The sequence below is a fragment of the Balaenoptera physalus genome (assembly GCF_965194825.1).
Source record: "Balaenoptera physalus genome assembly, chromosome: 4".
Classification (NCBI taxonomy): Eukaryota; Metazoa; Chordata; class Mammalia; order Artiodactyla; family Balaenopteridae; genus Balaenoptera; species Balaenoptera physalus.
The window spans coordinates 2,588,727-2,604,854 of NC_138891.1; the positions used below are offsets into that span (position 1 = coordinate 2,588,727).

The 16,128-nt window shown below is 40.5% G+C and overlaps 1 long non-coding RNA gene across 1 annotated transcript in view; it reads right to left on the reverse strand.

The window, feature by feature from the left end:
• LOC309660329 overlaps window positions 1-16,128 on the reverse strand; it is a 277,845-nt gene that overhangs the window by 254,227 nt on the left and 7,490 nt on the right. The gene's annotated exons all lie outside the window — the stretch shown is intronic.

Genomic DNA, 16,128 nt, shown 5'->3' on the forward strand with positions numbered 1-16,128 from the left:
TGCGGCCACCTCTATCCTTATTTCTAACACCGAGAGTTTTGCCAGTTTTCATGTTTTACATACACATGATCATAGACTGTGTGCTCTTCCGTGTGTGGTTTCTTCTCGCTCAACAACGTATCATCATGTTAGTGAGATTCATGCCTGTTTTTGCCTCTGGCTGAGAGTTCTCATTTCTCTAGAGTATTTCCTTGTATGGATATACCACAATTCGTTCATCTATTCTATTTTCCGGGAAATTTGAGTAGCTTCCGGTTCAGAGGTTATTACAGAAAGTGCTGGTGTGAACATTCTAGTACGTGTCTTTTGGTGACATGTTTGCACTTCTGTGGATACATACCTAGGAATGGAATTGCTGGGGCATAAGAAGGCTTTTATGTTTGGTGTCGTGAAACATAGCCAAAGAGATTTCCAAAGTGCTGGACCTCTCACCAGCAATGCGTGAGAATTCCTGGGGGCTCCAAGACCAAGGATTTATGGAGGACCTACTGTGTGCAGTGAGCAGAATACACTGAGGCCCTATGCTGGAGGAATTCCAGCAGAGAGACAGTATGCACAATGACAAATACCTAGACGAGCTAATGCCGGATGGTGGTTAAGTGTTGAGAAAACAGTAAAACTGGGCCATGCCGTAGGGGAGGGCACTTCAAATGGGCTGGTCAGAGAGGCCTCTGTGAGGAGGTGACCACTGAGTCCAGACCTCAAAGCCAAGAAGCAACTCTGCATGGAGACAGGCCACAGGCACAAAGGTGCCCCAACTCTCTCCCTCCTTTTTCTGCTTCCAGGTGACTGGGCTCCCTGGACTTGGGGGGACCAGGTTGCAGTTTCCAAGGTCCTCACATTCACAGCACTGCTGGTTGGGCAGGAAAGGCCCAGGAAAGGCCCTGGCTGGACCACCCGTCTCTCCTGGCCTCTAAACTCCCAGCCACTTCTCTCCCAGGTCAGTTCCACCCTCGGCTGGATAATTAATGCTCATTATGCTTTATGCCTGCACTCCACATTTTGCCAAGTACTTTACCACTTGAAAAAATATTTCTGACTTCCAGTCATGGATTAGGCAGCCTGGTGTTAGACACACGTGGAGTTCCCACAAAGGAAACAGACAGCACGAAAACATTAACATGACCAAGGCCAAAGGGCAAGTCAGGGAAAGATCAAAGGCAGCTCTGGGCATTTCCCCCCACCCTCCAGTCACTGAGCTGAGAGCTTTTACACGGTGCCCTTTAATTCCCGCAACAAACCTGTCAAGTGGGCAGCATTAGATCCATTTAACACATAAGGAAACGGAGGCATTTACCTAACTCACCTATAGTCATTTAGAGGAATCCAGATACAAACCCAGGATTGTCTGACTTTGAAATCCAGTGTCTCAAGTCTGGTTCCCTAGAAACAGAGTCTATGACCAAGATTCCTGTTGAAGCAATTTTTGTAGGAAGTGCTTTCAAGAGAAGAGGAGGAACACCGCTGGTGGGAATGTAAGTTGGTGCAGCCGCTATGGAAAACAGTATGGAGGTTCCTCAGAAAACTAAAAATAGAGTTACCATATGATCCAGCAGTTTCACTCCAGGGAATGTATACAGACAAAACTGTAATTCAAAAAGATACATGCACCCCTATGTTCATAGCAGCACTATTCACAATAACCAAGGCATGGAAACAACCTAAATGTCCATCGACAGATGAATGGGTAAAGAAGATGTGACACATATATACAATGGAATATTACTCAGCCATGCAAAAGAATGAAATAATGCCATTTGCAGCAACATGGATGCAATTAGAGATTATCATACTAGGTGAAGTAAGTCAGACAGAGAAAGACAAATACCATATGATATCACTTATATGTGGAATCTAAAATATGACACAAACGAACTTAGCAGAAACAGACTCAGACATAGAGAACAGACTTGTGGTTGCCAAGGGGGAGGGAGGGGAGGGGAGGGATGGAGTGGGAGATTGGTATTAGCAGATGCAAACTGTTACATATAGAATGGAGAGACAACAAGGTCTACCATATAGCACAGGGCGCTGCTATATTCACTATCCTATGATAAACCATAATGGAAAAGAATATGAAAAAAAGATTGTATATATATGTATAACTGAATCACTTTAGTGTACAGCAGAAATTAACATAACATTGTAAATCAACTAAACTTCAATAAAATAAATTTTTAAAAAATATTAGAACAGTGGAAAAATGTAAATGTTTTATGGTTGTTTGAATTAACCATGTGGTCTGAAAAATGTTAGGAATAAATATCACTTCTTCTAAAAAAACATGCAAAACAAACACTTCTTCAATTACAAATAATTTTTAATTACAAACATTTTTAATGGTGAGTAGAAAATCAGGAAATATTCAACATTACGATCACCGCCAAGGTCATCTGACCTTAGAGAGTGGGTGAAGGGACAGGTGGCCTATTCTGGTTTTTTTGGTCTGTTTGTTCTACTAGTGTTTATTGTTCAGTGTAACACTGGTTAACTATAGTGTTTAGGCTGAATTTCCTGAAGTGATCGTAGAAGGAGATAATCCATTAAAGTATTGGTTGCCCACAGGAAAAAGTATTTGGATTTATAATTGGCCAAGATTACACCACAAAGTAGATAATTTATAATGCAATTAATCCAGCCCTGACCTTGGTCTCTAGACTCTTCATAAATCTAGCTAGCCATAGAAGAATGACCAAACGACAACTTTGACTCTAATTCCAATTTTCTATTGAATTGAGTTAGTATTAGAGCACAATGATATTTCCCATTTCATTTAGTATGCAAAACTTTCCTGATTTGATTTCCTGCGATTAAATTGGTGGTTAATTCTGTTAAAAACCTCTTGAGGAATATTAAAAAGAAGGCATTGAACGTATAAATTTTATGAAAGCACTGTTTAAATTATGAGACATATTTCCTGTTAAATTTATTTAAATACCCCATTTAGCAAACAAGGTACCTATTCTTCAGAAGTATCTTTTCTCCTCAAATAAGGGTGATTTGAAAATTAACGGAAAATATATTTTTAAATTTACATTTCCTCATTACTTTTCAACCTAAAATTCAGGCAGAAGGCTTTTAATACAAATGTGTGTGTGTTTATGTGTATGTATATGTAACGCGATAAATAGAGATCTAAATATTTTCATCGATTTTCCTGCATGGTGTTATTTTCCCTGTAAGAAAGCATGGTTTATATCAGTTTTTCTGATATAAATTAATTAAATATATACAATTAATTTAAATATAGACTGTTTTGAAACTGTTACCCTTTTGATAAGTTCATAAATGCAGTAGACAATGATATACCATAAAGTACAATTTGTCAGCTTTTAAGATATGGGCTAAATTTGCTGGTTCAGATTTGGGCATAGATAAGAAACCTGAATATTTAAGTAAGACCTACTCCAGTTTTACAGTTACCCAGAGATTTAAATAAGGCGGGATGATTGTCTATTGCAGCTCATAATAATGCTCTTAAATTTAGAGCTCCAAATACCCTCACTCACCAGTCGGCATGCTTCTCAAAGCTCCAGACTGAGAAACTGCAGCTGTGTTTATGCGGTAATTTAGAGCCCCTATTACATATGCAAGCAACCAGCCTCCATGGCTCAATCACAATGCATTCATTTTGCTTTTTTTGTACCAAAGAAATAAAATCAGAGAACTATATAGCATTATGACCAGCTTTAAAAAAAAAATCACAAAAATCAGGAGATTGAAAATTATAGTCCCACAAAAAAACCACAAATCTTTTCCATTCCCTATTAAATAAAGTTCACAACAGAAATTCCAGATATATGTAGTTAAGGTGTGGTAGTCAGCTCAGCAAACATTTATTAAGGCAAAAAACCCATGTTACTTTCATAACAGAAATTAAAACATGAATTAGGCAGGCCTGTTACCTTGAGGATCTTGAAGCCTAATAGACGATATTTGGAATCAAATACTGTGTGTGTGTGTGTGAGTGTGTGTGTGCACACACATGTGCATTATGCACGAATGCATAGGTAACATTCTTTATGGAGAGCACCAATAAACAGACTCAGTTTGTTTCCAGATATAAATAAAATTCTGGACTATTTTCCTTTGGGGATATTACAGATCTGTGCAATTGTATTACTTATGATTCATATAGCCACGATTTCTAAAGTATCTGTTTACTGTCTAGATTCACAGTGACCCTAGTTCATCTCACTGTATAAAATAGCCAGATTCTGAAAAGTTGTGTAAAAATGTGCTTTTGTGTAAATGACATGATATTTTAATTACATTTAATGGTTAACTCAAATTTAAATTTTAAAAACTCATTCTAATTTAGATATTTCTGTAAATCCGGGCTTCCTCATATTATTTTTGCTTACCAAATATACGTGTACATGGGATGAGGAGAATGCGTTGGCTTACTGCCAGAAAAATTTTATTCTGAAACATTCAAACACTTTTTAAAAGGTGCTATGGAGAAGTGAAACTGTTAATAATTATATTGGAACATAATAAAGGCTGTTTCCAGTTTACTCCTGGGTTACATTTCACATGTTAAGATGATTGGGATGCAGAGGTTTCTACGGGAAACAACCTCTTAACATGCTGGGTTTTCAAGAAAACCACACAAAAGCAATTCGTTTATCTAAGGTATGGCTCAGTAATAACTGTTCTTAAACTTTGTTTTCTTCAACATTTGAGTGCTCCAGAGGAGGGAGGTGGATCAACAGCCTTCTTATTCCTCCACTGCAGTCGTCAGGGGTGTCACAATCTCGAAGCGCAGTGACTGCTAAGCCGGGGCTCCTGGGATGATGGAGAGGTGAGGGGGACGAAGACCTGAGGGGTAGGACAACTGAGCTGCACAGCCCGGAAGGTGCATCAGTGGTACAGGACCTTTCGCTTTCTTTTCTAACCAGCTGTACTGCTAGTGTTACCGAATTGGTCGACTGGACTGCGCCAGGGTCCTAGCCCAGCCGGAGACCCCTTGCCTCAGCCAGAGAGGTTCTTCTGATGGGATTCGCACAGCCAGTAAGGCGACCCGTGCTGAGACTGGAACGGCACAAGCTTTATTCAATGGCCAAAGGATGGAGAAGCGAGAAGCTAGTTCACAAATCAACTTCTCAACTCAATTCTGGCGGAGGCACCAAATCTGTAGGAGAGTCGGGGTAAAAGGGAGGGAATTGGAAAGAGTGAGAGGAATATTCATGAGTTATCCGAAAGCAGGGGTGTGGTTTGGACTCGGAACTGATGCAACTCTCCTTTTCAGTCCTTGTAGGGACTTTCCGGTTGTTGTCATGGCAACTGGCAACTGCCATGGCGCTGGTGTAATAAGCGCTCAAGGTCCACTGGAAGTCAAATGCTCTACCTTCTTGGGCCTAGTAGGTTCTAACCAGTTGTTGTGTTTTTTCTCTTTGCAGCTTCCTCCTGAAACTTAGATAAGAGTAATTGGTTTCTATGTGAGGGAGGGACAGGGGTATGATTCTGGAGCAACAGCCTTGGTAACACTGTCACTGAGATCAATGAAAGGAAAAGAGACACCAAGTAGAATGACTTCATCTTATGCACTCTCCAGTCTCCAAACAACTAGATAGATGATGATGGATGGATGATAGCTAGGAAGAAGCTTTTAGACTCATAGGAAAAGATAAAGGGATACGTGCAGTATACATCTGGTAGCGACAATCCTGATTTCAAAGTCAGACTATGTAAATTCTAATCTCTGATTTGCTACTTGGAATTTGCATGATTTGGGGCAAGTACTTAAACCTCTCTAGGTTTCTGGTTCCCAATCAGAAAAAAGTGGAGGTAATAATAGTACTGAATTCACAGGATGTGGTAAATGAGATAATCCCTGTAAAGGGATGAGCCCAAGTTAAGAACCTAGGAAGCTCTCAATAATTACAGTGGCAGCGGCAGCAACGTTTTCATGGCATAGAGTTGAAGGCTGCAGGGATATGGAGAAAAGCATATTCCAATTTAACTGGATCAGTTCCAGTTTAACTAGATTTGTTACCTTGCCTAGGTCATACAATTTCCTTGGGTCTCAGTTTCCTCAGGTAAAATAAGGGGGTAGGTCTAGATAAACTAGTGCTTCTCAAATTTCACTGTGCATAGAATCACCTGAGGATATTGTTTAAAATGTAGATTTTGGTTCAGCAGCTCTGAAGGGGTGGGGATGGGAGCTAAGATCCTGCACTTCCAACAAGTTTCCAGAACGACCTGCTGCCGGCCTGTGTATCACACCTGGTAGCAAAGGTGTAGGTGGCATCCGGCAGGACTCTCTTCCAGCTTTGCAACTGTAGTTTATAATTATGATCGTGGCCCGTTTTGCACATAAAGAAGGGATCAAGGACACAGGTTCACTTGAGAGGAAAACCAGGACAACCAGGGTATTATGTCTCTAGACTTCCATTGGATCTTGGTAAGGAAGGCTGAGACAAAGCTGAAGGGTTGGGAGGGAGTGGGCTGCTGAAAAAGGTTGGCCAAGGGGGATTTTCCTGATGTGGTCCTCAGGACAGAGGCAATTTAAGAAGTGGAAGTAAAGAGGCAGAGAGGCTTGAGGGAACTGAAGGTGGGAGATTTCTTTTTGCTTAATTCTGGAAGGCATCATGGCATGGTAATGAAGAGTGAGAATTTTTGTTTAGTGTGTGTGTGTTTGTGTGTGTGTGTGTGTGTGTGTGTGTGTGTGTGTGAGATCAACCAGGCATGGGCTGTTAGACCAGCTCTGCAACTTAATGGTTGCCCTGGAGCAAATTGCTTAGTTTTTTCTTGACTTCATTCTCTCGTCTATAAAATGGGATAACAGTACTTCATTGGGCTTTGGGGAGGATTTAATGAGATAGTGCATAAAATACATAGCACAAGGCTTCAGTGCACAGAAAGTGTTCACAAAAAATTATCCATTAAAACTCTCATTAGCATCATGATCATCACGATTATCATTAAGTTAGGAGCACTGAAAGGCTGAGTATTATTATCCCAATTCTATATATTTTCCTTTCTACAGCAGTGGTTCTCAAACTTCAGTGCACACCAGAATCAACTGGAGGGCTTGTTAAACACAGATTGCTGGGCTGCACCCCCAGAGACTCTGATTTAGTAACAAGGTCTTGGGTGGGACCCAAGATTCTACATTTCTAACAGGTCTGAAAACCACACTTTATCTACAGAATTACTTCCTATAACTGGCATGATTAGGAAATGAAGAATCCCTGGCAAGTGAATTTTCCACATAAATGAAGCTGACCTCACACGAGATACTTTCTTATTTCTATCCATTTTTGATGAAAGTTTTTTAAGTATCATTTTAATTCTTATCTCTGTGAGCAAGGCCCTTATATACAATTAAAATCATCAGGTAGTTCATCTGGATTTCAGAAAGGATGAGAAACTGTGGCCTTTGACTTATGAATGTAAAATGAACCTGAAGGAACAGTTCTAGATCCCTAAAAGAGATAGTGGTGATACTTACCAGTCAGCATGAGTTCCCTAAGAGTAAGTGTCTCAGGCTAACCTTATTTTCTTGTTATGATTTCTAGATTGGCACATTGGAGAAGGGATGCAAGTATAGAAATTGGACTAGCCAGGAATACCAGCCAATATCAATGTATTTTGAGATAGAAGGTGTCGTCCTGAGTAGATGTTTCTTGAAGAGTACCAGCCAATTCTATCCTTAGCCTTGTCTTACTCTTTCTCAATTCGATTGAAAAATTCTGAGTCAGAATATAACATATTACCATTCCCATGGGGGTTAAAACATAAGTGAGAAAACCATTTGACAGGAAAAATAAAGGGTTTGAAAGTCTGGCAGGGGAGAGGAGGGTAGACTATGAGTCCCCCCACCCCCCAATCCAGAAGTCTGTGGTTCTCTGATAGTAAGGATCACTTCTTATGGTAACTGGCATAATATCCAACATAGGTAGGTGACTGCCTTAGAGTTTTTGGTCTTTGTTGACAGGATGACAGCAAATGAACTCTAATTCCCAGTAACACACTCCTTGCTGCCCACCCAGTTTTTACCCCTTCACGTATGTTTTCTCTCTTCAACCTGTTCTTAGATTGTTCCTTCCACTCTACAGAGGTATGTGAAACCAGTAATGAGACTTGATAAGAAATGTAAATGCAAGGAGAGTAAGCCGATCAATGAAGAACATAAGTGACCATTTGTGGGGTTTGGCTTTAGGGTCTCAGAGGGTGTTTTCTGTTAAGTGTATGTTCTAGAGGAATGAAATTATCCAAACTTTGGCCTCCAGAGCTGTCCTATGTCACCATAAGAAGACTCAACCATGTTTTCAGTGATCATTCACATTTCAGAGCAAATTGTGTTCATTTTATTCAAAGGTGACTTCTGAAAAGGCTGCTGCAAATGAACAGAATGTGAAATAGCATAATGCTCTATATTCTGCTTGAAAATATTTGTTGTTCAATTAAATTCGGTTACAAGCTCAGTGTTAAGCCAACTGTCCTGTATCTGTATATGTATACATACCCTGCATGCAATCCCCAATCTCTCATTTGCTATTGCCAAGGAGATAACTCCTAATGGCAGATGGGAAAATGTTTTAATTGGAAAAGAGTTCAGAAAATAGGTAACTAACAAGGACCTACTGTATAGCACAGGGAACTCTACTCAATACACCGTAATAACCTATATGGGAACTGAAAAAGAATGGATATATATGTATATGTATAACTGATTCACTCTGCTGTACACCTGAAACTAACGCAATATTGTAAATCAACTATACGCCAATAAAAATTTTTTTTAAAAAAAGAAAGAAAAGAGTTCAGAGGAAACTTAAATAAATCATTCTCATTTTACTTCACTACTTTGTTCCACATCTGCTTTCCCTGGGTGGCACCCTAGAAGTGAGGGCCTTCTTAACCATACATCAGCTTTACTTGATAGACTGTCTGATGGGCACTTATGTCCCTTAATCAGTGAATATCTTCAGTCAAGTCTAGGTTACGGTCTGACAGGTTTTTCATTTATCATTCCTAATGACCTGTAAGTATTTCACTGACTTGGGATTTTATTTCTGAGGTAAGCATTTTGCTGACTAGCCATGGGTCATGTAGGCATATTAACAACTCCCTGCTCATTTATCCTCATTGGGCAGCCGACCTTCACTGGGTAAACCACGTCCTTTTGGCTCTCATGATTTCATGATGTTGGCAGTAGCATGCATCACTTTCTCTAATCCACAACCTGAGAAAAAGAACCTTCGTTGTAGAGTCCTTTCAACTTGAGTAGGTTATTTATCTGCTGATGTATTCTGAAAAGATGAATTGTTTCATGTTGTAATGTTTCCACTGAGTAATGAGGTAGCATGTGAGCAAGGCAAGAGAAAGTATAGAATGATGAATTTAAATACACAGTTTCTGTATTGAGACATCTATAAAAGGGAACAAGGTGAGACTACAAGATATTTAGATCCATTCTGGGGTGCTGTCTATTTCCCAGGTTATTAATTTCTTTTGCTACATTTTTAGGGACTTACTGTCAAACAAAAGAACTGCAGGTAATTCATAATTAGTGAATGTGCTTTTTTTAACTTTGCAGCATCGCTTGTAAAATCATCTCACTTCTTGGTACATTCATTTCTGTCTATTGGGCAGTTTGTGAGAAGTCTGTTATTTAAACAGATTTTTTTAAATGTTTGCTGATTTTTTTTTTCTTTTCCTCTATTTTGAGGAAAACATTAAGTTTTTGAGTCAACTAAACGGTTTTAGGATAGAAATGGATTCAATGATATGTTATTAACAAACTGCACATTTTCTCTGTTCTCTATCAGGTGCTGAAACATGGCAGTAAGCAGTCTCTTAATCTAGAAAATCATTTCGGCAGCAAAGTTCAAATTTTTGACAATACGGTAGAAGAATGGTTCTCAACTGGGGATGAGTTTGCTCCCTAGGGGACCTTTGGCAAAGTCTGGAGACAGTTTGGATTGTCACATCCTGGGGAGGGGGCAGGGGAGGGCAGGATGAGGTGGATGGATGCACTGCTGGCATCTAGTGGGTAGAGGCCAAGGATGGTACCCAGCTGCCTGTCTGATGGGTACTTATGTAAACGAGTGCAAACCACAATGAAGGCTTACCCAGCCCAGAACATCGAGAGTGCTGAGATTGAAGAAACCTGGCCTGGAATCTTTTTAAAATATAAAGGCAAAGGAAAACTATTGAGAGAGTCTGAACTTTACATACTGGATCACAATCCTTTTCAAAGGTGAGAATGTAGCAACCCTGAAAGAGGAACTCAATCTAGGATATCAGAAGAAAGGAAACATTTGTTCCTTTGGGTTCCGTATCTCATTAAGAAACACAAGTGCGTGAACCTTTCCATGACACTGAATCATGAAAACTTGTTCATTAGTTCCTACAAATCATCTTATTTGTTATTCCTAATTTTAAGATGCTGTAAAATCAGGATGTGGCATCACTGTACACCAGGAAATTTGTTCTTCCCTTTTCTAATAGTGCATAAGCTGATGGTTAAAGATGGTCTTGAACTTGTGAAAGTATATCCTCTCCTTCTTCTGCTTTTTATCCTGCTTATAGAGCACAGCATTTAAAACAGGGCGATAATTTAAAGCAGATGTTTTTCTAAATTATTTTTTGTTCAAATCCAGCAATATGATAAAAGAGAAAAAACTGGGAAACCTTGATGGGGCTTCAGGATAAAGGATTTTATATATTGCACAATGATTTGAGTGTTCTCTTCTTTTTCAGGACACATTCTGGTGGATTCTCTTGCCATTTCCTTCTACCTTACCTGTTGCGTTACCCTGATTCACTCTAGGTTTCTCATAGCATATGTTATATATATATTCTACTATGCCTATGATAGTCTTTCCTTAACATTTCTTCCCACTGGCCACTACCATATATTATAAAACCCTTTCTTATAGCTTAGAGGTTAAGCAAATTATTTTAGGTAATTTCTTACAAGTCTCAGTTTCCTCATCTGTAAAATGGGAATAGTACTACTATCTCTCTAAGAGGGTTGTTGTGTATAATAAGTGAAGCTTAGAAGGTGTCGGGCACATAATAGAGGCTCATTAAATAATAGCCATTATTCCTTTTTGAAAAAAAAATCGGAGCAGGATTTGAAACCGTATATTCATTAAATGTTTACTAAGCATTTTCTATGGGTTTGGTCCTATGTTAGGTGCTTGGGATAATTCAGAAAACAAAACACAAAACTTGAAAACCCTGCTGTCATGGAACTTACACACATATACACGCAAAAGCAAACATATATGTACATGTAAGAAAACATGCGCGCACCACGATAATATAAACATTCTGTGACTCTTCCCTTACTTATTTCAGAACTTAATTGAGAGTAAACATTCTTCCTCCAATTGGCCAAAATCGCACGGCGAAGAGCAATCACAGAATTCGAAAGAAACGCTTTCCTTTCGAATACCGTTTCTTTCAGGTTTTAAACAAAATAAACGTGTATTTAAAAAATATATGAAGTTGGCCTGTCTTGAGAAGAAAATCACACAAAATGGCAATCGGTACAAAACCAATGGGGAAGGAGGGAATCGACTATTTAGATACTGTTTCAATTGCTCCAAGAATGATTGAAGAAGAAATGTATCCACAGAAGATTTACTTATTGCTTTTGAAGGTGAAAATAAACAATTCATAGACTGCAGACAGACCAAGTGAATGACAGTGCAACACAGTTTCTAAAACACACAGAAAAGGGTATAAAATCTCATCCAAGGCTCCATGAGCCTTCCACGACTCATGGTAGAAACTCTTTTCTTCTGCCTCAGTGCTTTCCCCACGTCCCTTCACCTTGCGGTCTCCTACCTATCCCTCAGCACTTAGCTGAAATGTCCCTCTCAAAGAAGCCTTCCCTGGCCGCCCTGGCTAAACTAAGTGCCTTCACCCATCGTCTTTCTTTATGCCACCTTCTGTTTTTCTTTGCCTATCTATCTATATGTCTATCTATGTATCTATCTTTGTATCTATCTATTTCTCTATCTGGATATATTTTTAAACGTCTTTCTAGTCCAGTTGACTCAAAGTTCCACAAACGGAAGGATTATCTTACTTTGTCCACTGTGATCTTTCAAGAGCCCAGCAACTGATCCCAACTTTGCCCTCAATGAATGTTTATGGAGGAGATAAAAGCTACACACTCAAGGTGTATTGACTGCTGTCGGTGAAAATAATCAATAAACACTCTATAATAAAAATAGAAAAGAGTTTTATTTGAGCCGAACTATAGCCCAGAAGACAGCCTCTCAGATTACTCTGAGGAACCACTCCAGAGAAACATCATTTTCAGCACAGTGTTATATCTTGTCAGAACAAAGAACATCAAAGAAGTCAGGGAGACATTCCTTCAAGGTTTCAAAAAAACAGACCAGCATGTACCCAGCAAATCAGTATGGCCTTAGCACCTGGGAAGGGAAGCTTATCACTGAAGGGGTTACCAGCACTGGTATCTCAGGAAGGGAGGCATTTCATGGGCATTCTTCACTTCTGGCCCATGCACCCTTTTCTTTTATAATTAAAGCAGATGTCTAATTATGTTTGATAGGCCACAAACAGGGTGTTTTAGGTAGCATAAAACTCAAGTTAACTTGTGCGTAAGCCAGAATGACTTTCCCATAACTCAATATGTGGACATTCTTTCATCACTGCCAAGAGCGCTGAGATTGTCAAAGCATGCTTCCTACCATTTGCTGTGATAAGGTGAACACACCCTACCACCTTGTGCTGTGTGCAAATACATTGCATTATTTGGCCTTGGTCATTTTTTCCTGTGTATGCATGTGGCATAAAAGGAAGGTGAATTCCAACCTACAGTATGTGGCACAGTTACGCCAAGACTGTGCCACTCCACACCGTGACCTTTGCTCTTGGCTTTTGGTATCAATCTCTGAAGCCATGTGGGAAAACTTTGTCTAGTCTTGATACAGAAAAACTCCTGGCATGATGCCCTAAGCCAAGCAAAGAACCAGGGATAGGTTAGGAGGGCCCTTTGAAGTTGCTGCTCAATTACAAGAGGAGAAGGAAAGGGACCTGTGATTATTCTCATTCAAAACTTCTCAAGCCAGATGTCTGGCTCTGTGCCTCTGAATATCAGCCATTTGCCTCAGTTACATCCTAGCAAAGTGACATTGTTAATCCTCCCCTCGACGGGCAGAGTCTGTTTTTCCTTCCCTCCAATCCAAATTGAACAAAGGACTCACTTTGGCTGATAGAACTTTAGCAAATGTGACATAAGCAGAGACTCAAAAAAGTGCTGTGCTTTGGGGTTTGCTCTCTTGCTGGTCTTTGGGCTCCGAGACCACCATGTGCAGGAGATGAAGGACAACTAGGAACAAGGCTGATGCATTATACCCAAGGGCCACCCAGGCTAACCAGGCTGTCTACCACCAGACATGTAAGTGAGAGGACCATAGATCATCCAACCCCAAATTAAGGAACTGCCCAGATAACTCACCGAATCATGAAAAATAATAAATGATTTCTTTTAAAGTCATTAGCAGTGGGGTGGCTTGTTACACAGCAGGAGCTGATTGACACAGTCAACTCACCAGTGACATATTACTGTGTGACTGACCAAGGAGGCATGTCTGGTGGCCAGAACTGAGAGGTTGGTAGAGTTTGTTGAACTCACTAGTGCCTTGAGATTGTCCAAAGAATAAAAAAGGGACTTACTGATGCAAAGTTTGGGAATCACTGCATTCTAAAGCATTTTCCACTTAGAGATTTGCAAAATAAATTAGTACATTAAATATTCTGAGGAATCATGCAGTTAAAAAAAAAAAAAAGCTGCTAAAAGAAGGTTTAAAGTCTCCTCACTTTCCAAACTTTTATGACCTCTTAGCATTATCGTTGCTGACACCCTACTCTGAACAGAATAGTCAGGGGACTGGACGAGAAGTGTGAGATCTGCGTTATGGTTCAAGACATAGTATTTACAAACCGTAGAGTGTCTTTAGTGAATCTAACTTGGTAGAATTAGGTAAAATGAAAGATATAATTCCTGCCCTGTGTCCCTTCTAAGTCCTTATCCACCTGTTCATGTCACTTGGGATGGAAATTTAGATGATGCACTGACACTTTGCACTCTGTACCATATTCTTTTCTTTTCTTTTAATTTTTTGTCCATGCCGCATGGCATGTGGGATCTTAGTTCCCCAACCAGGGATCAAACCCGCGCCGTCTGCGTTGGAAGTGTGGAGTCTTAACCACTGGACCACCAGGGAAGTCCTCATACCGTATTCTGTTCTGATGCCAACCCTGAAGTGACAAATCACTCATTTCAAAGTCTTTTTTGAGGTCCTGCTGTGTGTCAGATACTATTCTGAGTGCTGGGGATACATTAGTGACCAATTCTCTCTATGAGAGCTTGATTCTAGAAGAGGAAGTGGACATGAAATCTGGAAAGAAAGAGCTAATATAACGTCAGATGGGAATAAGGACTTTGCGAAGCAAAACCAAGAAAGGGCTAGAGCATTGTTCTTAAACTTCAGCTTGCATCAGAATCACCTGAGGATTTCTTAAGATCCAGACTTCTTGGCCACATCCCCCGGGTTTCTGATTCAGTAGTTCTCAAACAGGGTCTGAGAATTTTCATTTCTAACAAATTCCCAGGTGATGCTGATGTTGCAAGAAAGGAAAGGTCAGGAAACGCCCGTCAGAGGCTTCCCTGAAGTGAGAGAGGAAACCACGGAGAGGTTTGAGAAGAGAATTTTAGGTGGAGGGCATAGCATAACACGTGCATAGGCCCTGAGGCAGAACTGAGCTTGTTATGCTGGAGGAATAGCAAGGACTAATTTTCCTAATGTCCACAGGTCCTTCACAGGCCTGCTAGGCCCAATGCAATTGAGCTTTCAGCTGAATTATTGATAAAACTCACATTTAGAAATACTTAATAGGAAAAAAAGGAGCTTTAGGACTTGAGGAGTTTAGGTTATATAATATGCCAAAACAAGAAGAGGAAACTGCTCACGTGTCATGTTTCACTTGTATAGGTCCACTGGTTTCAGTTTGGACACCAGAACTGGGTATCACTTAAATTCTCAAAGTCCCCACGTCCTTGCCTCTGGCTTGCCGAAAAGGTCTGTGATTTTTCAGGACAAGACTTATCTCAACATGGCTCCCTCTGTATTTGTGGGTTTCCCCAGACAACAGTGCAGACGACGGTGCATTCCGTTATTTAGAATGCTCTACATTTGGGAGAAGTTTTTCACACTCTTTATCTCATTAGAGCCTCACAATTCAATTTCATGCAGAAACTATCATTCCCATGCTACAGATGAGAAAACTGAGGCTTGGAGAAGCCAAGACTCAGGACCATTTCTTTCTTTACTCTTCCTATCGTCTTCTTTCTCAATGGCAAACTGATTGTGCAAGCTGTGACACGTACAAGGTAAGTAGTGGAGTAGGGCAGGGTGGGGGGACGGGGGCCAAGCCCATGGCCTTCCCGCCACTGCCTTTCTTGAGGACATTTGGTCTCAGGTCTCTGCCTACCACTCGTGTGCAGTTTTTCATCATCATCGTCCATGATAAAAAGGAGGACTAGGGACGTCCCTGGTGGCGCAGTGGTTGAGAGTCTGCCTGCCAATGCAGGGGACATGGGTTCGAGCCCTGGTCCAGGAAGATCCCGCATGCCGCGGAGCAACTAAGCCCGTGTGCCACAACTACTGAGCCCGTGAGCCACAACTACTGAGCCCACTCACCTAGAGCCTGTGCTCTGCAACAAGAGAAGCCACCGCAGTGAGAAGCCCGCACACCGCAACGAAGAGTAGCCCCCGCTCGTTGCAACCAGAGAAAGCCCGTGCACAGCAGCGAAGACCCAATGCAGCCAAAAATAAATGTTAATTTAAAAAAAAATTGTTTTAATAAAAAAAGTAAATAAAAAGGAGGACTAAGCTTCACTGAACACCCAAGATCCAGGCACCTTGATTCAACATGTTGAAAGTGAGATTTTAGTTAATCCCCTTGGCAAAGAGGATTTTTTCCATCTTGTAGGTGAAAATAACTGAGGCTCAAGGAAGTTAACTAATGGGTCTGAGGGCAACAATGTGAGTGGCTCTGCATCACTTCTCACGACTGGTCTTTCCTCTAACCTCAATAGCCACAAAGGCTTCTTTCAAACACTCCACTGAA